The following is a 26,282-nucleotide window of genomic DNA, read 5'->3' on the forward strand; positions in this document are numbered from 1 at the left end:
GTTATCTTGGAAAGGAAAACACTACTCTGTGACCCCAGACTGGTCCTGAATGCTGGGGTGGGCGAACTCCACTGTCCAGGCAAACAGACTGAGTGGGACAGAGGTCACCAGGATTATTCCCCTCCTCTGGGCGCAGACTTAGGCCTGCCCTCTTAGCCAACTGGGTGTGCCATGAGGGAAGGACAATGGACATCACTGAGGACCAAAGACCCAACTGACTGGGAGGCAGGGCTTGGAAGTGATTGGAAATGACTTTTCTGGTCTACCTAGGACAGTCTTTTTGGTGCCAGGGGGCAGTTTGGTGGTGATGGTTTCCAGATGATTCAAGCATATTACATATATCGTGTACTGTCCCATGGACTGCAAGGAGATCAAACCAGTCAATTCTTAAGGTAATCAACCCTGAATAGTCATTGGAAGGACTGATGCTGAAGCTCCAATACTTTGACCACCTGACCACAAAGAGCCAACTCATTGAAAAAGACCCTGATGCTGGGACAGACAAAAGGCAGGTGGAGAAGGGGACGACAGAGGATGAGATGGTTGGACAGCATCACCGACTTACGGATGTGAATTTGAGCAAACTCCAGGAGATGGTGAAGGACAGGGAAGCCTGGAGTTTTGCAGTCCGTGGGGTCACAAAGAGTTGGACACAAGTTAGCAACTCAACAACAACAACTTATTTCTATTATTATTACATCAGCTCCACCTAAGATCATCAGCTATTAGATCCTGGAGCCAGGGATCCCTGATCCATAACCGTGGAAACTGAAGACATTTCCAAAACACACGCACATTTGATCTCTCATGGCCTCCACTTAACTGAACGAAGTGCAAGTTCCAGTCAAAGCCAACCACTTGCCAGGGCCTAAGTGTGCCAGACTCTCCAGGCCTCTAACTTCCCCCAAAACAGTCCACCCCAGCGTCCCCCATCTATCTTGTGAGCTCAGGCTCATTTTCCAAATATCAGATCCAATGCATTCTCCTCCTCCCTCCCCCAGAAGCCTTCTCTCCCAGGGAGAGGTAAGCCCTCTTCCCCTATGACCCAAGCGTTACAGCACACATCATTAATGCATTAAAATGCTCACTTTGGACACATCTTCTCCCCACAAGACAGGAAGTTCTTTAAGGGCAAGAACCCTGCCTTACTGAGATGGTGCCTCCCTGGTTCGTGGCAGGTGCTAAATGAAACAGTGCAAAGAACTGATCTGAGTAGACCAGAAGAGACTGGTCTCAGAGGGACATGGTTTTCCCATCAAAGAGTTTAAAATATAAGTCAAAGTCAGCAAGCACTGACTGCGTCGAAGCCACATATAAGGAAAGTGCCTGCTGGGTGCCGCCAGAGTCATTTCAAGCATCGGGTGGGACTGAGAAGATGGTCGGAGGAATAACGCGGAAACAGATGGTGTCTAGTCTCATACGAAGTTTACGTGCTACTTCTTCACATCCAACTGAAATAAAAAGCACTGAGATTTTGCTTCCATTAAATGTTTCCCCAGCTCACAGAACTGATGGTTTCCAAAACAATGAGGGAGGTCAAATATACAAAGCAATCCCCTGCACACAGATAACCGATCCTATGTATGAGAATACTTAGAGCAAACACATTTGCAATTATCAAAATCTCAGCACCAATCTACGGGCACATCATCGGGAGGCTGAATGACTAAACAGAGTAGCACCATGTAAGGGAACATTCTAGAGCAGATAAAGCAATGACGCACGGTGACATGGAACAATGCAGATGAACAACAGCGGTGAAAATGTTAAGTAAAAAAGACCCCAAGGACTATACACAGCCTGATACCCTTTCTACGGCGTTAAAAGACAACTAAAATTAAAATACACATCTGTATCAATACATACTTTTTGTATGTTTTATGGAGTCCCTTTTAGGACACCTGTAGGTGAGAGAGAACACAGAAAGGAAAGTCAGGGATGACACACACGGGATTCAGGTGACGTGTTACTTTGGGGATGGGAAGGAAGGGGACTAAGATGTGGGGAGGACCATCATCCAATCACATGTAGGTTATATTTTTTGTCTTTTTAAATTAAAAAATATTTAATTTACAATATTATATTAGTTTCAGGTGTATAGCATAGTGATTCAGTACTTTTATAGATTATATTCCATTTACGGTTATTACAAAATAATGGCTACAAATCCCTGTGTTGTCCAATATCTTTATTGCTTTTGCGTCACAATAGTTTGTATCTCTTAATGCCATGCCCCTATTTCCCCCTTCCCCTTCCTTTTCCCCTCTGTATCCAGTAGTTTATTTTCTATATTGGTGAGCACGTGTTGGTTAGTTTTAAGATCTCAGCTTTTGTTTCAGGAGATCGGTTTATGGTTACTTATTATTTTAATTTAAATAAAGATTTATTTTTAAAAATGTATTTAAATAAAGATAACATATAATGAAGTAAAAGTGTGAAAGTTGTTAGTCACTCAGTCGTATCTGACTCTCTGTGAGCCCACGATTATAGTCTGTCAAGCTCCCCTCTCTATGGGATTCTCCAGGCAAGAATGCTGGAGTGGAAAGCCATTCCTTTCTCCAGGAAATCTTCCCAACCCAGGGATCAAATCTGGGTCTCCTGCATGGCAGGCAGATTCTCTACCATCTCAGCTACCAGGGAAGCATTTAGGAAATATCACGAAGTAAGGACTATGATTAACCTAACTGTTTATATAGAAGTCCACTAGCAAAACAAAACAAAAAATAATAATTAAGTTATAGGAATATCGTAGTATGGCACCTGCATCTATGCAAACTACAAAGTGTCCTGTAAGGAGGTGAGAAGGGCTTAGAGAGGATAACTCATGCCCCATTCTGCACTTTCCCCTGGCTTACCCCTGGCAGCTGGGGTGAGCCCAGCCTAGGTTACCAACTGAAAAAAGGCAAGAATCTGCATCCACACCTCCCACTGTCAATCCTCGGAGCCTTCTTCTTCCTCTTGGCACTGGCAGGAAGAATACAAGCTCTGGAGAACACAGGATACACGTGGGCTACCTCAGCATGACACAGCACTCACAGACCAGCACCAATCTCGTTTTTGAATATTCTGACCCTTTCCAAATGGCATCATAAATTCATGCTTGTGACACTGAGAATGTGGAGCTTTGGGCAAGAATATCCCTGTATTAGCGTATGAAAATCAATAAGTTCTACCTTCTTCCAGAAGTTAAACTAAGCAGGCCAAGCTCTCGGGATGGTCTGGACCATATGCCCTGGACAAAAGGTGCAGCAGAGGTCTGAGAAACACAGAGCAGGGAGGCAAGTCTCCCAGTGGGAGGCAAAGGACTCTGGAGAGGATGTACCCCAGGGGGAAACGTGGTCAGCCAGGACAGTGAAATGCATTCAATGTCCACGCACACACAAAACATGGCAAAGAATGCCTGCTGCTCCAAACTCCCTCCAACCAAGCGCCTAACCTGAAATTTTAGTTGCTGGTAGTTGATTTTTTCTTTTATAAAAAGCCAGGCAGCGAAACACTAGAACCAGAAAGGCAAATCCTGTCTGCTCACCTAAACCTGCCCGTTAGCATAACTGTGGACACACTCCCATGCCAGGATGATGGCAAACAATCAGAGTTTTCTTCCTGGACGAGACAGGAGAGGAGCTAGTGGTGTTGTCGCTCAGTCGTGTCCAACTCTTTGAGACCCCATGGACTGCAGCCTACCAGCACCCTCCATCCATGGCATGTACCAGGCAAGAATACTGGAGTGGATTGCCTTTTCCTTCTCCAGGGCATCTTCCCAACCCAAGGATTGAACCTGGGTCTCTGGCATTGCAGGCAGACTCTTTACCATCTGAGCTACCAGGGAAGCCCTGGAGAGGTAGACCATAATTTAAAAGAAAACAGTAACGTAAATGTTCTGTGCTGTGCCTTTAAACACTAAAGCATGCTTAACCATCCCCCACTCCCACCACTGCTCTCCAAGTCCCACATTTCAAGCAGGTCCCTTTCTCTATTTATTTTGGCTTTGGGGGGAAGTCTTCAACAGCACAAAACTGCACTATGATACTCCTCGCCCTCCAGACACGGATGTTCACGCTACTTCCACACTTGAGAATGTTCTTCCACACCCCCAGCAAACACCCTCCATTTTCCTACCTGGCTGGGCCTTTCCTTTCCTGCCCTGGGCCTCCTTCCCAGTAAATAATCTTGGTGAGATCTTGCCAAAACATTTCTTAATCACATATTTTCTTGGTCTAAAACTTTATAGATGGGGAAAGCAACCTTTGTTTCCAGTTCTTCCCACACTTTCAGGAGCCCCAAATCCTCCAAAGTGAAGCTCTGTCTTCTTCAAGTGATTCCCCACTTCGGCTTTATTTTTGACCCTTATTTTGATTCTAGATGAATCTAATCAGCATAGAGTAGAAAACTGTGGCTACTCCCCATAACCTTGATCTCTAAATACACGCAGTCCTGAGCAGGGATCACAAAGGATTCTTCTACCTGGGCCCTGGGGACCCAGAGCCAGGCCTGGAAGGGCAGCTGGGGCTACAGTTATTCTGGAAGGTTCTCCATGTGCCACCACCTTCCTCCCAAGTTTCTAAGATTACTCTGAAATGTGGTTTTGCATTTTTTGGCCCCAAATCCAGAGAAGAGTCAAGGGATCTCAGAGGGGTAGTGACATCATCTGGGGCTCTCCCTTCTGCCAGCTAAGAAGGCAGGTTATCTTCCAGCATTTAGCCCATGGGCAAGCTGCTATAAAGATGTGTGGGACACCAAACTCATACACCCTGACGACAGAGATTTGGTAGTTATTGATCCCTCCAGGCCAAGGGAGAAAGGGCTAGCAGGAAATCAGGTAAACTTCTAGACAGCCACAAGTGTGTGTGTTAGGCACTCAGTCGTGTCCAACCCTTTGCAACCCTATGGACTGTAGCCTGTTGGGCTTCTCTGTCCATGGAATTCTCCTAGCAAGAATACTGGAGAGGGTTGCCGTGCCCTCCTCCAGGGCATCTTCCCAACCCAGGGATCAAACCAGGGCCTCCTACATGGCAGGCGGATTCTTTACCATCTGAGCCACAAGGGAAGCCCTAGACGGTCACAAGAATCAAGCCATAATAGTTGCCCTACAGCACACCCAGCATTCACTGTGAGAGCCACCTCCCAGGGTGCTGGGTTACCATGTCATTTTCCTGTTCAGTTCACTCACTGTTTCTCCATTACTTTTTTACCATGGAGTCCAAATGCCTCTGACTTGCACTGAAGGCTTTTTAAATATGCCTCTGAAACCTCACCTTCCACTCTTTCCCTGTCTACTCCAGCTTCTTCCTTTGCCCACAAGGTGCCCCCTGCAGCAGGGTCCCTAGCCCACCTGGTATGGATGAGACTATGGCTCTGGAGTCAGGCAGCCCGGAATCTAATAGGGGCTCCACCATCTCCTCGGCCTGTGACCCTGGGCCAGTGAGCAAACCTTGCCTCAGTTTCCTCATCTGTAAAATAATGTCCTTCTCACATAGCTGACGTGTAAACACCTGTAAAATCCTCAAACAGTACTGAATACACAGTAAGCACTCAATAAATGTTGCCAGTTGTCATTAGTCTTCTAGTTCTACTGCAATGAATTCTCTCCCTCTTTTAGATCCCTTTAGCAGGACTTCCCTGGTGGTCCAGTGGTTAAGACTTTGCCTTCCAATGCAGGGAATGTAGGTTCAATCCCTGTAGGGAAGCTAAGATCCCACATGCCCCAGGGCCAAAAAAACAAAAAACATAAAGCAGAAGCAATATTGTAACAAATTCAATAAAGACTTTTAAAATGGTCCCAAAAACACTTAAAAAAAGAAATAAATAAACCTCTCTAGCACACATTCGCAATTGGTGTTCCTTACGAAACTTACATATGTCTCATCTCCCCATCAGGCTACAAGTTCCTTGGAGGTAAAGACTGCAGCTCATGTGTTTTTATTTCCCTACAATGTTTGAAAGGGTCTTAAATGCGGGAACACAATAAATGGTGGCTACTTAACAACAACACATTCATACCCATGAAGCTCTACTTAGGCTATAGCTGTACTAAGTCCTTCATATGCATTAGCTCACTCAGTCTGTTGATTTCTCACACTCCATGAACTTGACTGAGTGTTGAACTCCCAAAGATGTGTCTTCCCAATTTTTTATTAAAAAAAAAGAAATTTGCTAAGCAAGCTTAAAATATTAAGGGAAACATATACTACAGAGCATTGAGAATCACAGCCAAGTTGTTGATAGGCAATCTTGTATCACTCCAAATTCATCCCAGACCTCTCCTGACAATCAAGGTGTGCAGAATGATCTCTGAAGGGCATGAAGTTCATAAAAGAGAAAACGGGGAATTCCTGACAGATGTAAACAATAATTTTCTGGTTTTCCTTTGACACCTTCAGGCCCTGAAAGAGTGGTTAAGTAAATAAAGATGAACTGAATCTACCATAACCTCTCTAACCCACCTAAGGGTATCGCAGCTCCTGGGAAGAAAAATCCAATAGTTAGTCCCTGAGGGAATACACGGGCGCTGATGTTTAGCAGATGCAGAAGATAAGTGGGAATAAGTAGTAATTTCATACATTGCAAAACTATCCACAGACTTTAATGTAGCTAATGGTTAAACCTAAAACACCAGAACCTTTTTAGGAGTGAAGATGATATAGCTTTCTAGATTAAATCAAAGATAACATTTTAAGTTGTCTTACGACACAATGGAATTTTACTTTGGGTTACATTCAGTGATGAATACTAACCTTGAAGCTGTTCTTGTACAAAGAAAATATGTGAATCAACAAATATCTCCTCTGTGGACGAAATGAAATGTCTACCAATGTTTAGTCTGACTGTGGCTGGCTGTGTTTGAAGAAAGACTGACAAACTCTGTGTGTGTGTGTGTATGTAACGAATGCTTCTTTCAAATGCTTCTGTTAATGACTGAGAAGAAAAATGCCAGAATCATCCACTTTTGTTCAATCATTTGAACATAATACCCCATTTTATCTTTATTACAGAAAAGATTAAGACAAGAATGTACCCTAATTTGCTATTACATTTAAATAAAATTTGACAAAGACCATCTTCCCTTTGTACCCATTCCCTTCTCCCAATTACCCGCATATCTATTCATATGCTCATGAAAACATACACTTGTGTATGTGTATTGTTGGTTTCTATACATTCATTTCCCACTTCCTGGTTTTTACCCAGAGAAGAAGGAGAAGTATTAAAAAGTTACAGGAAAAAAAAAAAGTTGTCACTTTTAATTTACCCAGAATCAAGAAGTGCCCAAAATCTCAAGAGGGAAACTGTCCTGCAGAAATTAGAGCTCTATTATTATAGACAGAGAAGGATTCGAGCCCTTAGCAGCTTATGTATTTTAAAAGGTCTTTAAGTAGCCTGAATTTTCCATTTTCCCCCTGAAATGTCCAGAGGCAATTAAGCATAACTGACAAAGAAATAAGCCAAAGAATATCACAAAGTTCAATATCAGGGGCATCCCTGGTAGCTCAGTGCCAAAGAATCCGCCTGCCAATGCAGGACACACAGGTTCGACCCCTGGTCTGGGAAGATCCCACATGCTGCAGCGCAACGAAGTCCGGGAGTCACAACTCCTGAGCCTGTGCTCTCGAGCCTGGGGGCCACACCTACTGAGCCCCTGAGTTGAAACTACTGAAGCCCGCTGGCCCTAGAGTCCACGCTCCAAAACAAGAGAAGCCACCACAGTGAGAAGCCTGCGCACCTAGAGAGGAGACCCCGCTCGCGGTAACTACAGCAAGAAGGCCCAGCACAGCCAAAAAATAAATAAAAGTATTTTTTAAAAATAGTTCAATATCAGTGTACTCTGGATGCTTCTTTCTACTGACCTTGCCAAGAAGGGAAACACTGAAAAGTTACATATTACAGATGATAACTAAAGCTAATATAAATGGTGAAAAAGTTTGCTTGACTGGATGATGCTAACTGACACATCTGTCTGCCCTGGAAGCTGCTCCCAGCTCCTGCCTCCCATGGGCCTTGGCGCCTAGGACGCCTCCCCAGGGCTCCCCTGACCACCGTACCTGGAACAGCCCTGCCCTCTACCCGGGCTGCTCTGTTACCCGGTATTTGCTGCCCAGCATTCACAGAAATGATCTTGGTTTTGTTTTACTCCTTTTGTGTCTGTCTCCTCACACCAGAACATTGGCTTACGTATATTAAAACCTTCTAGGCTTTACCTTTATAAGCTGTGTTCTTAGTGCCTAAAACACTAGGTTATCATATTTGAATTCAGGTTTCAATTAGGTAACATGAAGGAATTACTGTTAGCTTTGTTAGGTGTGCTAATGACATTTTGTATATTCAAAAAAAAAAATCTGTTAAAGACACATACGTCAGTATTCATAGGTAACACCATGGGAAGGATGGGAAAATAATCCAATAATAATCCCAAAATAACACGGTGGGAAAGAGGTGAGAAGGGTGGCCAGAGGACCTACAAAGAACAAGATCAGTCATGAACTGATCAGCGCTGAAAATGAGTAATGAGCATATACAGTTCATTCTACTGTTCTCTTTTCTTCAGAAAATTTCTCTAATAAAATCTTAAGCTTAATTGAAAAGATGAAATATGTAGTTTTCCATATATTTAACTAAATACTTATTTAATCTTAGGATAGAGAAGTAAGTGAAGTCGCTCAGTTGTGTCCGACTCTTTGCGACCCCATGGACTGTAGCCTACCAGGCTCCTCTGTCCATGGGATTTTCCAGGCAATAGTACTGGAGTGGATTGCCATTTTCTTCTCCAGGGGATACTTCCCAACCCAGGGATCGAACCCGGGTCTCCCGCATTGCAGACACTTTACTGTCTGAGCCACCAGGGAAGTATCAAAGGAGAAAACCCACAAAGAATTATTTTCAGAGCAGAGTAAAAGTAGATAGGCTCACTGAGTTTATCCAATTAGCAATGAGTCAAAGCAAGCCATAGATGAGAATTCATCTATGACACACTGATTTATCTACCAGTAAGGGAAAAAAATACCATTTTATCACTTACAATTATTTTGTAAGTTATTCAAAGAACTTTTAGACACATACATGACATTTAAATTCATCTTGGGCAAATACTATAAGGAAAAATAAGTGAAATTAATTGGTCATGCTGTTGCTAAAATTTCTCACACACAGGGCCAACTTCCTTGAACCACTGTGACTCCGTTGTCCGCGTCTGTAACAAATGATCATCCTTATTCTCTGTCCATGTGTCAACACACACCTGAGGGATTAATTATCAATTCATTTTGCAACACAGTGTTTAGGAAGGTCAGGCTTTCTTTATAACCATGTTTGCATAGTAATGAATGAAATACCTCTTCCCAGAGGCATTTATTTAGTTCCTTTTGGAAGGAACTAAACATGGAAATTTTGGAGGGAACTTTATGAAGTACATTCTGTTGTATGGAACCCCACAAGAAAACAAGTAACATCGGGAAGAGAGTAATAATTCTTGAGGGAATTTTTCTGTGGGCAGTCTGTTTCTGAGTTTATGTTCTGATGACATTTCTAGGAAGACAAACTTTAAACTCAGGTTCACAGTTTGCCCTCAGTTCTTTGAGACGTGAGAGTTACAGAAAGGAACAGTCAGACTTAAAAAGAAGTCTGATGGGGAAGTTGTTGCCCGCTCTCTTTTTTCTATTCCTAGTAGTCGGAGCCTACCTATAAATTAGACAATTAGTCAATTCTAAAGGAAATCAGTCCTGAATATTCACTGGAAGGACTGATGCTGAAGCTCCAATACTTTGGCCACCTGATGCAAAAAAACTGACTTATTGGGAAAGATTGAAGGCAGGAGGAGAAAGGGATGACAGAGGATGAGATGATTGGATGGCATCACTAACTTGATGGACATGAGTTTGAGTAAGCTCCGGGAGTTGGTGATGGACAGGGAAGCCTGGCATGCTGCAGTCCAAGGGGTTGCAAAGAGTCAGACATGACTGAGCAACTGAACTGAACTGATATTAGACAGTGATACAGTCTACTGGAGAAGGGAATGGCTACCCACTCCAGTATTCTTGCCTGGAGAATTCCACGGACAGAGGAGCCTGGTGGGCTACAGTAGTCCACGGGGTTGCAAAGAGTCGGACACAACTGAGCGACTAACACACAACTGCATGTACACACAGTCTACTGGTATATGCATCATGGCTAAAAATGGAGCAATAAATGAATTAATAATGGGAATACTGGATGAAATAATTTCTCCAGAAAGGAAGAAAAACTTCATTTAATGTTAGAGTTCTTTTTACACTTTTATTTTACTTTAATTGCAGTATAATTTACATGTCTTATTTATAATGGAGGCATCAGTATGAAAAGTGTGGCTACACCTGTGCGTTAACTGTGAGATGTGAAGTGAAAAAGGTCTGGTAGAAATTCAAACAAATTTCATGAGCTTATGTCTAATAAACTGAATCTAATCAAGGCACAATCTTGAACTAAGTGCTAGCCTTTGGGCTTCCCTGGTGGTTCAGGGGTTGAGAACTCACCTTCCAATGCAGGGGACACAGGTTCAACTCCTGGTCAGAGAAGATCCCACATGCCTCGTGGCAACTAAGCCTGTGTGACGCAACTGCTGAAGCCGGAGCATCCTTGAGCCGGCACTCCATAACAAAAGGAGCCACCACGATGAGAAGTCCGAGCACCACAACTAAAGAGTAGTCCCACTCACTGCAATACGAGAAAGCTTGAGTGCAGCACCAAAGACTCAGTGCGGCCATGAATAAATACATACATTAAAAAAAATAATATGAGGCCTAGCATTGACAAAATGCATATATATATAGAGAGAGAGAGAGTACGGATTTGCTCACTGAATTGTGGTCTGAAGCCTTTAGCCACTGGTGATGATGAATATCATACTTACAGTCAGGAACTTCATTCCCAACTTCAGTCTTACCTCTTGATTTTTTGGCATCATCCCACGCAAGTCACTGGACTTCCCATGCACTTTATGATGTGTGGAAACAAAACAAAAAAATACCAGAAACCCACCAGAAAGGGGCATAACACTGAAAAGCAATAATAGCTAACTTTAACGATGTAGGGAAACGACTGTCTAAGGCCACAGACCTCAAATCTCTAGCAAGTGCAACAGAAAGAAAAGGGTGGGGGGCATCTGTGTCTGCTCCTCAATATATAAGCCAAACAAAAACTAACCTGAAAAACAAAGAAACCCAACCAACTTGGCGCTTCAGCTGCTATGGAACCCAGATGCATGTGGCTTAGAGCTGCCTCAGCCTGACAAAGACCACTCTCAGCTTCACGTGTGGGGAGCATGCTGGCCACGTTACAAAGCAGTGAAGCCCACACTCAATGGGATGCACAGAAGACAGGCTGGCCTGGCAGGCTTCCAGAGAAAAGTTCAGCTTGCTCCTGTGCCACCAGGAAGCACAGACCACAACTGGAGGACCGTGAAATTTCCTAAACACCTATATATGATACTAAAGATGAAGCATATTTTCCTGGCCAACCCTGGGATCCAGAAGGAAAGGTGAAGAAAGTAAGGAGCATCACAGTATGTGTGTAAATGCTCAGTCGTGTCTGACTCTTGCGACCTCATGGGCTGTAGGCCGCCAGGGTCCTCTGTCCATGGGATTTTCCAGGCGAGAATACTGGAGTGGGTTGCCATTTCCTCCTCCAGGGGATCTTCTCCATCCAGGGATCAAACCTGAGTCTCCTGCATCTACTGCGTTGACAGGTGGATTCTTTACCACTGAGCCACCTGGGAAGCCCACAGAGGCATGAAAAGCCTTCTTAAACAACAAGCCTGAAATAAAAGGTCCAAGAGTCCCTTGGAGGAACTGACCTCTCTCTCTGCCTTCTCCTACCTCAAAGGAAACGGGGAATGATGGAGAGGTGGGGTGGCTACTCAACATCTGGGTCCCGACACAGGCAAGACTGTCTAGAAGACCCCGGGAGCATTCAAATTATAGCCAGGAGGAGAAGTGGATCATCACACCATTGGGGAAATGCTCTAATTAATTTCCCAGCAGATCGCTTTGCTGCCGGAAGATGAAATAAGGACAGTCCGTCATTTTAACTAATACTATGCTCTCTGTTCTTCCTCTTGCATGGCCCTTCGATAGAGGGAGTTAATCCCTGGCTGTGAGAAATCAATGTGTTCAGCTGAGTCACATTATATTCGAGGACTGCCCTGCAGCAGTCCCAGACCCAGCTGGATGTGGAATATGGACCTTTCGGGATGAGATCGACTATAGAATCATCACTAAGGGGCAGAGGGGTTTTTAATCAAAAACAGAGGACGTGGGGCTTCCCTGGTGGTCCAGTGATTAAGATTCCGCCTTGCAGTGCAAGGGACACTAGTTTGATCCCTGGTCTAGGAAGAGCCCACGTGCCACAGAGCAACTAAGCCCGTGTGCCACAATTAACTGAGCCTGAGCACCTAGAGTCTGTGTTCTACAACAAGAGAAGCCTGCACACCACGAGAAAGAGTAGCCCCAGCTTGCCACAACTAGAGAAAGCAGTATCGAAGACCACCACTGCAGTCAAAAAGTAATAAATCTTAAAAAAAAAAAAAAGAGGATGCAAAACACTCCACCATCAGAAGCTTCTTAGAAATGAGAAAAAAGTAAACATTGAAGATGTTAAATAATAGGCATGGATCAACTTTGCAATTTGGTCTCCAGATTTTTATCGATAGAGCTAAAATACACTGACTGCCCCCCAACAACTGTAGGGTTTGTATTTTTAGCGGCCACCACCTGAAAGGATCAGTGTAGTTCCCTTTCTCATGAGAACACACATTTTTTTAATAACTCACAGGCTGAACAAAATGCTCCCCCAAAGCATAAGATATGAAAGACAGAAATCCCACACCATTCTTTGAGCATTCAAAGGTCAAAACACCCTTCAAGTCAGGGAGCTATCAACCTAGATGTCTCAGCTTTTACACAGGAGAAAATTACCAACCGGAAATGTTGAGTCTCTGACCCAAAGCTCATCCCAATTCCCAGCCAAGTACTAGTCCAAGTACATCGTGATGGAAAATGAAAATGAAATCAGTGAGAAGAGATCTGTAAACTCAAGAATACGAGTAGTATGATGAGAAGCTGCATGAGACCCAGAGGATGTCATAATGATGAATCCAAGTGGGAGCGTGGTCCCTCCCCACGGACCCTAGAACAAGCATGCTTGAAAGTAAGGAACTGCCTGTTCCTCTAGCTTTGACACCTAGACAGAGACAATGGTCCATGGAAGACACACATCACTGAATGTTACCAATGAGGGAAATTCTTCCTAAACGTGCCAGAGGAGAGGAGAGAATGAGAGAATGACAAAACTAAATACAGTCAAATCCCGTGATGGCCCCATTTAAAAAAGGATTTATTTATAGAATGGAGAGACATCAAGATCATTTAACATTCCCTAAGTGAACTTTGCGGCAGCCTTGCAAAGAAGATCTTTCACACAACCATATGACCTTACTATCATTTCAATGCTGAGATCAAAGAGGCGGGTGCATGCTTAGTTGCTTCATTCATGTCCGACTCTCGTGTGACCCCGTGGACTGTAGCCTGCCAGGTCCCTCTGTCGATGGGATTCCCTAAGCAAGAATACTGCACTGGATTGCCAGGCCCTCCTCCAGGCGATCTTCCCAACCCAGAGATCTTACAGCTCCTGCACTGGCAGGTGGGTTCTTTACCACAAGCACCACCTGGGAAGCCCCAGCTGCTGCTGCTGCTAAGTCACTTCAGTCGTGTCCGACTCTGTGTGATCCCACAGACGGCAGCCACCAGGCTCCCCCGTCCCTGGGATCCTCCAGGTGAGAACACTGGAGTGGGTTGCCATTTCCTTCTCCAATGCATGAAAGTGAAAAGTGAAAGGGAAGTCGCTCAGTCGTGCCTGACTCTTAGTGACCCCATGGACTGCAGCCTACCAGGCTCCTCTGTCCATGGGATTTTCCAGGCAAAGTACTGGAGTGGGGTGCCATTGCCTTCTCCGGGGAAGCCCTAGAGAGGTGGGTAAAAAGGAAAAAAAAAATAATCCTTCAAGACATGAGCTTTGGAATTTGCCTGGCAGTCCAGTAGTTAAGTCTTCACCTTCCAATACAGGGAGTGAGATTTCAGTCCCTCATCAGGCACCTAAGATCCCACATGCCTCAGGGCCAAAAAACCAAAATATAAAACAAAAGCAGCATTGTACCAAATTCAATGAAGACTTAAAAAAAAAAAAAGGCATAATCTTCTCCCAAATGTGTTTATTCTTTATTTTCCGCACATTCAGGCCACGTTGAAGATATTACACACTTAAACACACACACACATCCTACAATGAACAAGAACACCGTCTTTTCAACTCAAATGTCGTTAATAACTCAAATGAATGCTCTTGCTTGCTTGGACAACAACAGCAACAAAGAGGTAGGGTCAGAGCAGAAAAAAGATGACTCCAAGAAGAGAAACGTATTTCTTCTTGCGAGATGAGATGAAACTGGAGGAAGAAGGTCAGCCCGTGAGTTGTGGAGAATATGGCCTAAAAAAACCAAAATAAGCCTCACCTTGCCAACCACCTAGATCTGTGAGCCTCACTAGCTAATGAAACTGTGTGGTCACCTCCAGATTAAACACTCAGTATACTTCTTCCCAGATCTCAGGGGGGTTCTTTACCTCGGCATCCATGGTAGAAAGCATCACACTTTTACAACCTTTGTAATAAGGCCAGGCTCTCCTTCATTCTCCAGGGCCTCCAAGCACGCTGTCTTTTTGTTCTATTTTTCTTGCCCAAAGTTCTTATATTCATTAGATGATATCTGTGGTACTTGGTCATTCATAAGCCTTATTCTTTAATTGATTCAACAACAAACATGCATCGAGCATTATGTCTACTGTTTACAACAGTCAAGACATGGAAACAATCTAAATATCCATCCACAAATGAATGGATAAAGATGCAATAACATACAAGGGAATATTAGTCATAAAAAAGAATGAAATAATGCCATTTGCAGCAACATGGATGGATCTAGAGATTGTCATACTAAGTGTCATACTAAGTGTCATACTAAGTGAAGAGACAAATCCCATATGATATCAATTATAAGTGGAACCTAAAATACGGCACAAATGAACTGATCTACGAAACAGAACAGACTTGTGGTTGCCAAGGGGCAGGGAGGATTTGGGAAGAGATGGACTAGGAGTTCAGGGTTAGCAGATACAAAGTTACACATAGAACGGTTAAACAACAAGGTCCTAATATATAGCACAGGGAACTATATTCAATGTCCTGTGAGAAACCATCATGGAAAAGAATGCAAAAAAGAACATATATACATATAAAAAACCATACACATATGCATATCACACATACACACTACTCTATACAGATAACCAACAAGGACCTGCTGCCTAGCACAGGGAACTCTACTCAATATTCTGGGATAACCTATGAGAAAAGAATCTTAAAAAGGATGAATGGGAGATCAGCCCTGGGATTTCTTTGGAGGGAATGATGCTAAAGCTGAAACGCCAGTACTTTGGCCACCTCATGCGAAGAGTTGACTCATTGGAAAAGACTCTGATGCTGGGAGGGATTGGGGGCAAGAGGAGAAGGGGACGACAGAGGATGAGATGGCTGGATGGCATCACTGACTCGATGGACGTGAGTCTCAGTGAACTCTGGGAGTTGGTGATGGACAGGGAGGCCTGGCATACTGCGATTCATGGGGTCGCAAAGAGTCGGACATGACTGAGCAACTGATCTGATCTGATCTGAACTGCATCACGTTGCTGTGTACCTGAAAATAATATTGTAAATCAACTATATTTCAATAAAATAAAATTTTAAAAGTGCTGTGTGCTAGACACCCCATGGCCCTGGGTTGTAGAGATGGGTACAATATGGATGTCCATCCACAAGAGTCTGGACCAGGTGCAGGCACCACAGCGAGGGGCCAAATGCCACAGCCACCTGCGGGAGGGGCCGGGGAGAGCTGGGGCACAGAGCTCTTCCAGGGGAGATTGGAGGGCTTGAGAGACCTGGAGGATGAACAGGAGTTTGTCAGGTGGGATGTGACAAATGTTAACATAGCAGATGCTCTTAGCAGCTCTATAAAGCAGGTGTTACTCTCCTCACAGCAATCTTAGGTAGGTGCTACTATCCTTTTAGAGTGAAGAAACAGGAAGATTAAAGAGGATAAATGACTGGTCCCCTAAGTCACAAACTGGCACTAACTTGACTTCATTACACAGCCAAGCTGCTGAGTCAGAGGCCTATCTTCTTCACTATGGACATTCCAACAGTATCCTGAACATCACACATAGGTGCTCAGTATTTATCCAATTAATCCATGTTGCTGGACTCCCATCTCTCATGTTCTTTCAGCTACAACCCAAGATACCAAGCAAGGAAGGTTAAGATAAACATATTAACTGGCCAACTGCTTAGGAAACAAGAAACAGGTCTCCATATAGGGCCATCATTTCAAGCCAAAGGTAGTGTGTGTCTGTGTGTGTATGCGTATGTGTATGCATGTCTGTGTGTGCACATGTGTGTATATGTATGTATATTTTTGAAGCAACAAGATGCATGTGCTATTCTCTTATTCAGGACCAGGAAAGAATTTGGATTCTCAGCAGGACTTCGGTTCAGCTTTGTAATTACTGGCAGAGAGACAGGGAAAAGAAGGAGGAGGTGGTGATGTAGGAGAAGGGGCAGGAGGAGAGAGAGGAAAAGTTCCTGAAAAGCCAGACCGATCTATTTCCTCTCCTTTTCCAGAGGCAGCAACTAGAATTGATCCGTGAGGGCTTTTCCTGTCTTACAGGAACATCCAGAGACCTGCAGTGTCTTTGCAGAAAGGACCAAATGATAAAGGAGACCTTCCTTCAGATGACTGGGTTTGGATTTCACAGTAAGCAGAAAGTCCATTAAAAAAAGAAAAAAAACACTGCAGCTCATGCATAACTCAAAACTCAAGATTCTGCATTCACAACTAAAAATAAAAAACTCCATGATGTCCTCTGCATAAGCAAACTTGTGACAACCTGACTACATCTGACAACACTGCAGATCCGCTCAGTAGACAGTCCTGTGGAGCCTGACAACAGGAAGGATCAGGGCACACAGAACATCAGGCACTGAGCTACGCAGAGAATCAAAGGCCGTGGTCTGTTTTCTACACATCCTGTCATTTATTTGTGGGCGAGCACCTCCTATGGCCAACGCTGTGGTCACAGACACAAAACCGGGGTGAGCCCTGATTTAATGGGCTTGTTGTCAGGTGATGGATATAAATAGCCAATTCCAAGAGCAGGGGATGGAAGTTTCAAAATGGATGTACTGGACTTCCCTGGTGGTCCAGGGGTTGAGAATCCACCTGCCAATGCAGGGGACACAGGTTCTGTCCCTGGTCCAGGAAGATCTCACGTGCCACGGAGCAACTAAGCTGGAGGCCCACAGCTACTGAAGCCCATGCTCTAGAACCTGTGAGGTCCTACTACGGAGTCAGTGCACTCTAGATCCTGTTCTCTGCAACAAGAGAAGACACTGCAATGAGAAGCCCACATGCCGCGCCCCACTCTGAGCAACTAGAGAAAGCCCGTGAGCAGCAATAAAGACCCAGTGCAACCAAAAGTAAATAAATTACAAAAAAATAATAATAAAGGGTGCACTTGGAGTATCTGAGTGGGAAATCTCATCCAGACTCTGAGAGCTAGGAATAGTCTCCTGGAGGTGAGATTGAGGATGAATAGCAGTCAGGAGAAGAAAGATGGGAGGGATGTTTCTGGAAGTTGAATGGTACATGCAAAGGCTGGGAGAGGAGACAGTGGTATCTGCTAGAATCTTTGGGGGCCAGTGTGGGTAAAGTGAGTTCCAGAAAAGAGGAGGGGGTGGGGTCCAAGCGCAGTCAGATAACACAGGTAGATGTCGCAGACCAAGAAAAAGGCATTAGGCTTGTGAGCTCCATCACTTCGCCTTACTTGACGGCTCCCAGCCCCAGCTGACTATCTGCCTTCAGAGGCATCTCCCAGCATGGGTCCCTTCAAACTAATGAGGGAAGTCAGTGACATGAACAAGCAAGAGGTGACCACAGACTGTGGCCAGAAACACAGGGCAAGGAATGACATAGGAATCTTCAACTCGCCTTTAGCAGCTTTTTCTTTACAAGTTTCATTTGGGCTCCCCTGGTGGCTCAGCAGTAAAGGATCTTCCTGCCAATACAGGAGACTCGGGTTTGATCCCTGGGTCAGGAAGAGCCCCTGAAGAAGGAAATGGCAACCCACTCCAATATTCTTGCCTGGAGAATTCCAGGGACAGAGGAGCCTGGAGGGCTACGTTCCATGGGGTCCCAAAAGAGTTGGACATGACTCAGCGACTTAACAACAATTGTTTCATTTATTAATTTCTACGTACATGCAGCTCCTCTTTAGGTAATTTTTTCTGAGGGAGGGAGGGGAAGCCCATGTTTGGGCTTCAAATCAGGTTTCCTCTGCATGTACACGATGTGCTGCCTTTAGAAGGCTGTATCATAAAGTTTGGGAAAGTGCATTTTCCAAAGGACTGAACTGTACAGATGCCCCTGCTCAGTGGCACAGAATACTCTTCAAACATATACCACTATCACTAAAGGACTTGCAAGGGCTTTTGTTGTTGTTGTTGGATTGCTTGCTTTATTTTTTGCTCTCTGGAGCACAAGTACAGATGGCCATCTCCACCTGGTTCCTGGCTGAATCCTCTCTGGGCAATTCTGAGATCAAGGTAAAAACACCCTGAAGCTACAGGTACTTTAGGGCAACAGCAAACCTTAAGAAAACATTCCCATGTTCCTGTTCCTTGTAGTAATAAACCTGTGTGGGGTGGAGAACCAGGCTCACCTCTGTGGCTACAGCTTGGTCTGTAACTATAAACAAACATGTGCACACGGAGAGGCGAGGCCCGCCCAGGAGCTATAGGAGGGCCTGGCTTTACCTGCACAACCCAGAAGGTGCTCCTTCAGTAAGTGTTGACGGACGGGGCTTCGGCTTCCCTCCAAAATCAGGAGGGCCGTGACTCTCATCACAGGGGTTCCAGGGTGGTTCAGGGGTAAAGACCCTGCCTGCCAAGGCAGGGGTTTGATCTGGGTTTGATTCCTGGGTCGGAAAGATCCCCTGGAGAAGAAGAAAATGGCAACCCACTCTAGTATTCCTGCCTAGGAAATCTCATGGACAGAGGAGCCTGGGAGCTACAGTCTATGGGGTCACACAGAGTCGGACACAACTGAGCTTGGCATGGTGGCATCTCCCATCACAACATGGCCAGGCTCCCTACAACCCTCATCGAGGCGAGGACACGGCCCCGGAGCCTCCTTAGCTCCAGGGCCCCGTTCTTGGATCTTGGAGAATGGGACAGCAGTGAGAAAGCAAAGGCTGAGCCGTTTCCTCCCTCGCCCGCGCCTCCATCATCAGGCTGGGAGATGGATGTTCATGCTCTCCTAGAATAGAGGAGCAGGAAGCAGTTTGTTTCCAAACGTGGGGTTGCACAACCAACCGAGTCATCGAAGGGAAAACACCAGAAACAAACCCCCCAAAATCCCCGAAGCCTGAAGCCACAGGACAGATTTTAGCAGAAGCACAGATGGCACTGAGCCAAGGGTGCTTCTACTTTTCTGTTTTCTGTGCACCTTCCTGACACGAAAAACCTCTTTGGATCGTAAACCCTTGAGGACAGGCATGCTATGATCGACCGCTCTTGGAATTCTCTAATGTGGAGCTACGATGCTATGAAAAACATGCATGAAAGAATACTTTTTTTTTTTTTTTTACTTTAAAAAGCCCGAGTTTCCTTTCTTGGGCCACCGGCCAGCTATCTACTCTCTGGCCCAGAATTCCTGCTTTCCTTCTCCCTCCAGCCGCCTGTTTGCACATCCTCTGGCATTTTACATCACTATGTCCCAGGGCCTATGCAGTGAGCAAGCCAGGGCTTCCCAAAAATCTAGGCGGGAAAGGAAGGAAACTAACGATCTGGCCACGCGAGCCCAGGCTCTTTATTGTTGGCTGGATTCTTTATTGTTGGCTGGCGGGGGGAAGGGGGGCTCGCTGTCCCCAAGGTAAAGGTAAAACGTGTCAGTCACACATGTGTTACTGTTACCCGGTCCCTTTTAGAGAAGGGGGCAGGGACGTCATTCTTTCTGAGTAAAGAAAAAGTCTCTGGGGTACGTGCGCATTGGCGGAGGGATAAGAATGACACCTGCTCCAACCGAATTCCACAATCCGGCCACGCCATTCCTGAGCTTTATCACTGAGCTGCGCTCATGAGAGTGGTGAATCTCTGCCAAATCCTGCTTTGGAGACCAGGGGCCCGGCTCTGACTGGGCTTGGGGGGAGAGGAAAGGTCATTCTAACAACCCTCGCTGGCAATTTCTAACCAGGATCACGTGCGGGACCATTAGGCACAAAAAGAACTGAAAATGGAATCCAGCAATAAAGTGAGAGCAGCTCTCTTATGTAAGAGATAAAGCGGCGTGTTTGGAACAACTACAATTGTATGACGTGGAGGGCTTGGCGCACAAAACACTGATTTGTGAAGGGGTGTGTTCCTTTCTCCAATGTCACTGCTCCTCATGTGAACTCGTGGGACTGAAAAGTTCAAGGTTTGTGTCCTGATTTTGCTATCTTTTCCCTGGTAGCTCAGCTGGTAAAAAATTCACCTGCAATGCAGGAGACCCCAGTTTGATTTCTGGGTTGGGAAGATCGCCTGGAGAAGGGAAAAATACTCCATTATTCTGGCCTGGAGAATTCCAAGGACTGTATAGTCCATGGTGCCTCAAAGTGTCGGACACAACCGAGCAACTTTCACTTTCTTATCTTTTCACATATGGAACTCTTCTGAGTGGTCCATCAGTTACTTAGTCAGCAGAAGGTTTAATGTCTTGGGATTTCCCTGGAGTTCCAGTGGTTAAGACTCTGCACTTTCAATGCAGGAGGCATGGTTCACTCCCTAGTGGGGGAACTAGGATCTGATGTGCCCACGGGCAAAAAGTAAAAATTTAAAAAAAAATCAGGACTTTCCTGGTGGTCCAGTAGTTGGGAATCCACTTGCCAGTGCAAGGGACATGAGTTCGATCCCTGGTCTGGGAAGACCCCACATGCCATGAGCCAACTAAGCCCATACACCACAAGTACTGAAGCCCAAGTGTTCTAAAGTCCATGCTCTGCAACAAGAGAAGCCACCACAATGAGAAACCCAAGCACCACAATGAAGAGCAGCCCCGACTTGCCACAACTAGAGAAAGCCCACAGGTAGCAGTGAAGACCCAGCACAACTAAAAATTAAAGAAAAAATTTGTAACACTTGACTTCTTAAATGAAATTGTAGTTTAATGTCCTCACAGTGGTTTCCTTCAATACTAAGAGAGCCTTTCTTTCATTCTGCTCAGCACCGTCACCTCTTTCCTCCGACTATTCCCCAGAGGTGCCCAGTTCTCCTCACAGACGTCCCAGACTGTTTCTCGCAGAGGAAACCCCTCTGGCATCCTGCCCCTCACACCCCTTCCTCACTCAGCCCGCCCACCTGCCTCAAGTGCTGTTCCGTCACGGCCTGGCCCACCCCTCTCATTCCCATGCACTCAGGCCTGGTACCACTGGGGACACAAATGGGCCACAAGAGAGCCGCTCACAAGTACTGTCTCCAGCAGCTGAGACACTCGCCCTTCCCTTCTGTCACTGAATGTTCAAGTTCAAGGTTAGTGAGGAGCGCCAGGGTTTCACAAAGGACTTTCTCATCATCATGCAGCCATGAGATGGCAACGGTGTGCATCCCGGGTGAATTTGGAGTTTCCCACAAAGCAACTCCAGGAGATAGTAAAGGACAAAGAAGTCTGGTGCGCAGTTCATGGGGTCGCGAAGAATAGGACATGACTTAGCGACCAAACAAAAACAAGGAAACTGGAGTGCAGGCTTGCGATGTTCTGAGTCAATCTGCTGGGCACCTTCCTTTCCTCACTCCTATCTGAAGCTCAGTATTACAGTGAGGTCCTTTTCCTTAAGACGTGGTAACTCTAAAGAGCAAATATTTCATACCAGGGACCCCAATGACAGGAGGTGAGGGTCAGTGAGGCTGCAGTAAGGTGGCTATCAGGTATGGGCACCATCCTTTATGGGCTCCTCTGCTGATTCCCTTTTAAAGTCTCCCTGAGCTCTGCCTCTGGGTGAACAGCACTGTATATCATATGCAAGCTTTGTTTCACCCCATTAACGGAGGACAATTGTATTAGCCATATGAGTCTGAGTTCCCGTGTTACTTAATTGCTACACTGCTGTGTTAACGAAGTTAGGAGGGGGGCTGGCAAGGGCGTATATCACCTTCATGTACAGATATTTGTGGTTTTATTTTTCCTTTTGCCAGCTTGCCTCTCTGTTTCAATTGCCTACCATCTGCCTTTGAACAATCTAAGTGCGAGCAGATAGATTTTATTTGGAGGATGAAATGCTTTGAGCTCATCCTAGAAAAGCATTTTCATCTAGTGGTGTTCAGGGCATTCTCTGTTTTAATAGGATCTCAGAGGCGATTCAGTTTGGGCTAGGAATGGGTTCCTTTTCAGCATCAAAGTACATTGTAAAATTAAAAACTTACCATCACGTTTTTTAAGCTGAAGGAAACAGGGTGGTCAGGAGGGCCAAAAACAACCTCTCACCTTAAAAGGAGGCTTCCTGAGGACTTCCCTGGTGGTTCTGTGGTTGAGAACCCTCCTGCCAATGCAGGGGACACAGGTTTAATCCCTGGTCTGGGAAGATCCCACAAGCTGTTAAGCAACTAAAGCCCGATGTCACAACTACGGAGCCTGCATGTCCTAGAGCCTGTGCTCTGCAACAAGAGAAGCCACCACAATGAGAAGCCCCCACACGACAGCTGAAGAGTAGCCTCCACCCTCTACATCTAGAGAAAGCCCACATGTAGCAACAAAGACCCAGGGCAGTCAAAATAAATAAATAAAATGAGCCCTGAAACATCTAAGGGGACTGCAGGTGACCAAACAGGGGAGAATATGGTGTGTTATGTATAAGGTCTATTTCCCACTCTACTGGTCCTAATCACTTTGGGTATTTTTTTTTAATTAAAAAAATGAAGACCTTCTGAGTTTGTGATATTCTTCACATGACCAAAACACCCAACTGAAAAGCAGATGTATTCACTCTGTTCACTTGGTTGAGGTTAAAAATCTTCTTCCCACTAAGTAGAGTGATTTGACTTGAACTGATCTGCTATTTTGGAGAAGGCAATGGCACCCCACTCCAGTACTCTTGCCTGGAAAATCCCATGGATGGAGGAGCCTGGTAGGCTGCAGTCCATGGGGTCGCTAAGAGTCAGACACGACTGAGCGACTTCACTTTCACTTTTCACTTTCATGCATTGGAGAAGGAAATGGCAACCCACTCCAGTGTTCTTGCCTGGAGAATCCCAGGGACAGGGGAGCCTGGTGGGCTGTCATCTCTGGGGTCGCACAGAATCGGACATGACTGAAGCGACTTAGCAGCAGCAGCAGATCTGCTATTTAGAAAACACGCCTAAAATGAAAACAACTTCTGAGTTGGAAATCAGTAAACTGGGAGGGAGTCAGAAGACCTGGGTTCTACTTTGAGCCCTGTCTGAAACTCCTTAAAGCTGGAGCTCTAAGTGTCTAAACTCTAACAACTATCTTCTGAATTACAAGTGCTCAGTAGTCAGAACTGCTAGACAGATGTCACGAAGCTGCTTGTTGCCATCCTTCATCACCAACACAGGAGACCCAAGGTCTGAACAGCAAGCTTGGGTGCAACGAAAGAGTCAAAGCAACGAGGCTTCTGACTGGCACCCTCTTAATGCTCAGACTACATGCAGCAGTGCTGAGCCAGACCCCAGTTCTCTGGTGCATGAGCGCTCAGTCGTGTCCGACTCTTTGCGACCCCATTGGCTCCTCTGTCCATGCAATTTTCCAGGCAAGAATACTGGAGTGGATTGCCATTTCCTTCTCCAGTGGATCTTCCTGACCCAGGGATGGAACCCGACTTGGTCTCCTGAATTGCTAGACGGATTCTTTACCACTGAGCCACCAGGGAAGCCCCACTTCCTCACTTATCCCTCACCAAAAAGTACATATGGTTTTAATAAAATTACAGTAGCTTTTAGAAATGATGAAAATCCTGAAAAGAACATTTTTTAACCCTACAAGACAAGTGTCAAAGAGTAATGCTTATGGCAGTGTCATGCTTTTAGGTGGAAGGAAATTTCACCTCCCCACCAAACTAAAGCCAAGCTTTACTTCTCATTTACAAGGAGGGAATCAGAATCGATAGCTGTGCTGGTCTTCAAACCTCCCTAAATCTTCTCCCCACTATTTTTAGAAGAGTGAGGACTTCTCTGCTTTCATTCCCAAAATGAGGCTGCTCTTTGGTTGGTATGACTCAAACAGAATTCCCTCAACTCTTTCCCTTTATTCCCAGAACAGAGTATGTTGAAACTACTCTTGTACCAAAAAATCTTACAAATGGGCAGTAATGAAATGTCAGAGAGTATGGTGACTTCAGTAAAAGTCTGACTAGGAAAGCCTATTTAAGGAAGTGCAGTTTCAGTACTTATATGTAATACATCATGCACTATAAGCTCTACTATAAAATGAGAAAATTATAATTCCCAATAGGATAATACTCCACAGTAATATTTCACCATTAAAACTCTTTTAACATACAGAAATTAATTATTAGTTGCTGAAATTAAAGCAGTAATTATAATAATTTCTAAGGCCATTATTTGAAAAACTCTTACAGTTAAACTCGGTTTCTTACCCAAACTGAATGAGAGCCACATAAATTACAAAAAGAATAACTTTCAAGCTTCTACTCTATCAGAATCACATGAACTATTTCTCAGTTATTATAAATTTGAAATTATCACTATACTGAAAGCTGCCAAAAATCTACTTTTTCTTTCCTTATTTCTGAAAGGCAAGCTTGATATAAGTACCAAACACTCACTATTATGTCCATTTAGCAAATTTAGGTAATGAAAACTGGCATAAAAAATCTCTAACAGGAAGGAATATCAGTGTACCCTCAAGAATAAGAAAAACTTAAAGGACAAAACGAAGCAATAAACTACAAAATAAACAAACCAAGCTGAACAAGTAAGTATAAAAACAGTAATTTGGGACAATGAGCTATCAGCTCAGAGCTGTCAAAATGCCTATCATCAAAAAGAATTTAAATAATAAATGCCAGTGGGAATATGGAGAAAAGGGAACTCTTGTACAGTGTTGGGAGGAATGTAAATTGAGGTACTGAAAACAGTATGGAGGTTTCTCAAAAAACTGGAAATAGAACTTAACACATGACCCAGCAATTCCACTCCTGGATATATATCCAAAAAAAAAATAGAAAACACAAATTTGAAAAGATACACGCATCCCAATGCTCACAGCAGCACCACTTCCAATAGCCAAGATTTGGAAGCAACCCAAGTGTGATGAATGTATAAAGAAGAAGTGGCTTATATATAGTCATTTGAAAGTGGCTCAGACAGTAAAGAATCTGCGCTCAGACAGTAAAGAATCTGCCTGCAATGCAGGAGACCCACGTTCAACCCCTGGGTCGGGAAGATCATCTGGAGAAGGGAATAGCAGCCCACTCTAGTATTCTTGCCTGGAGAATTCCTATACAATGAAATACTGCTGCTGCTAAGTCGCTTCAGTCGTGTCCGACTCTGCGACTCCATAGACGGCAGCCCACTAGGCTCCTCTGTCCCTGGGATTCTCCAGGCAAGAATACTGGAGTGGGTTGCCATTTCCTTCTCCACAATGAAATACTACTCAGCCATAAAACAAGACTGAAATTTTGCCATCTGCACAACACAGATGGATTTGGAGCACATTATGCTAAGTGAAATAAGTCAGATAGAGAAAGACAAATACTGCATGATATCACTTGTGTGTACAATCTAAAAAATACAACCAACTCACGAATGTAACAAAAAAAAAGCAGACTCACAGAGACAGAGAACAAACTAGAGGCTGCCAGTGTAGAGAGTAAAGGGGGAGGGGCAATCTAGAGGTAAGAAGTTCAGAGGCACAAACGATTAGGTATAAAATAAATCACAATGATATACAACACAGGGAATACAGCCAATATTTTATACCAACTATAAATGGAATATAACCCTTTAAAAAGTGTGAATCACTATACTGTACATCTGCAACACTATAATATTATATAGCAACTATACCTCAACTTTTAAAAATAAAACAAATAAATAAAATAGTAATTTGGGGGAGGAACGTGATTGGGGCAGAATCATCAAAG

General features: G+C 44.6%; 1 protein-coding gene and 1 long non-coding RNA gene across 5 annotated transcripts in view; both read right to left on the minus strand.

Moving 5' to 3' along the window:
* Positions 1–26,275, minus strand: part of LOC132345336 (uncharacterized) — an 84,847-nt gene extending 58,572 nt beyond the window's left edge. The window contains exon 1 of the long non-coding RNA XR_009494627.1: positions 1–26,275. This exon is cut by the window's left edge and continues 16,064 nt beyond it. This is a non-coding gene — a long non-coding RNA (uncharacterized lncRNA).
* The window catches only part of ETV6 (ETS variant transcription factor 6), a 288,749-nt gene that overhangs the window by 241,462 nt on the left and 21,005 nt on the right, over positions 1–26,282 (minus strand).

Source organism: Bos taurus, chromosome 5, assembly GCF_002263795.3.
Source record: "Bos taurus isolate L1 Dominette 01449 registration number 42190680 breed Hereford chromosome 5, ARS-UCD2.0, whole genome shotgun sequence".
Lineage (NCBI taxonomy): Eukaryota > Metazoa > Chordata > Mammalia > Artiodactyla > Bovidae > Bos > Bos taurus.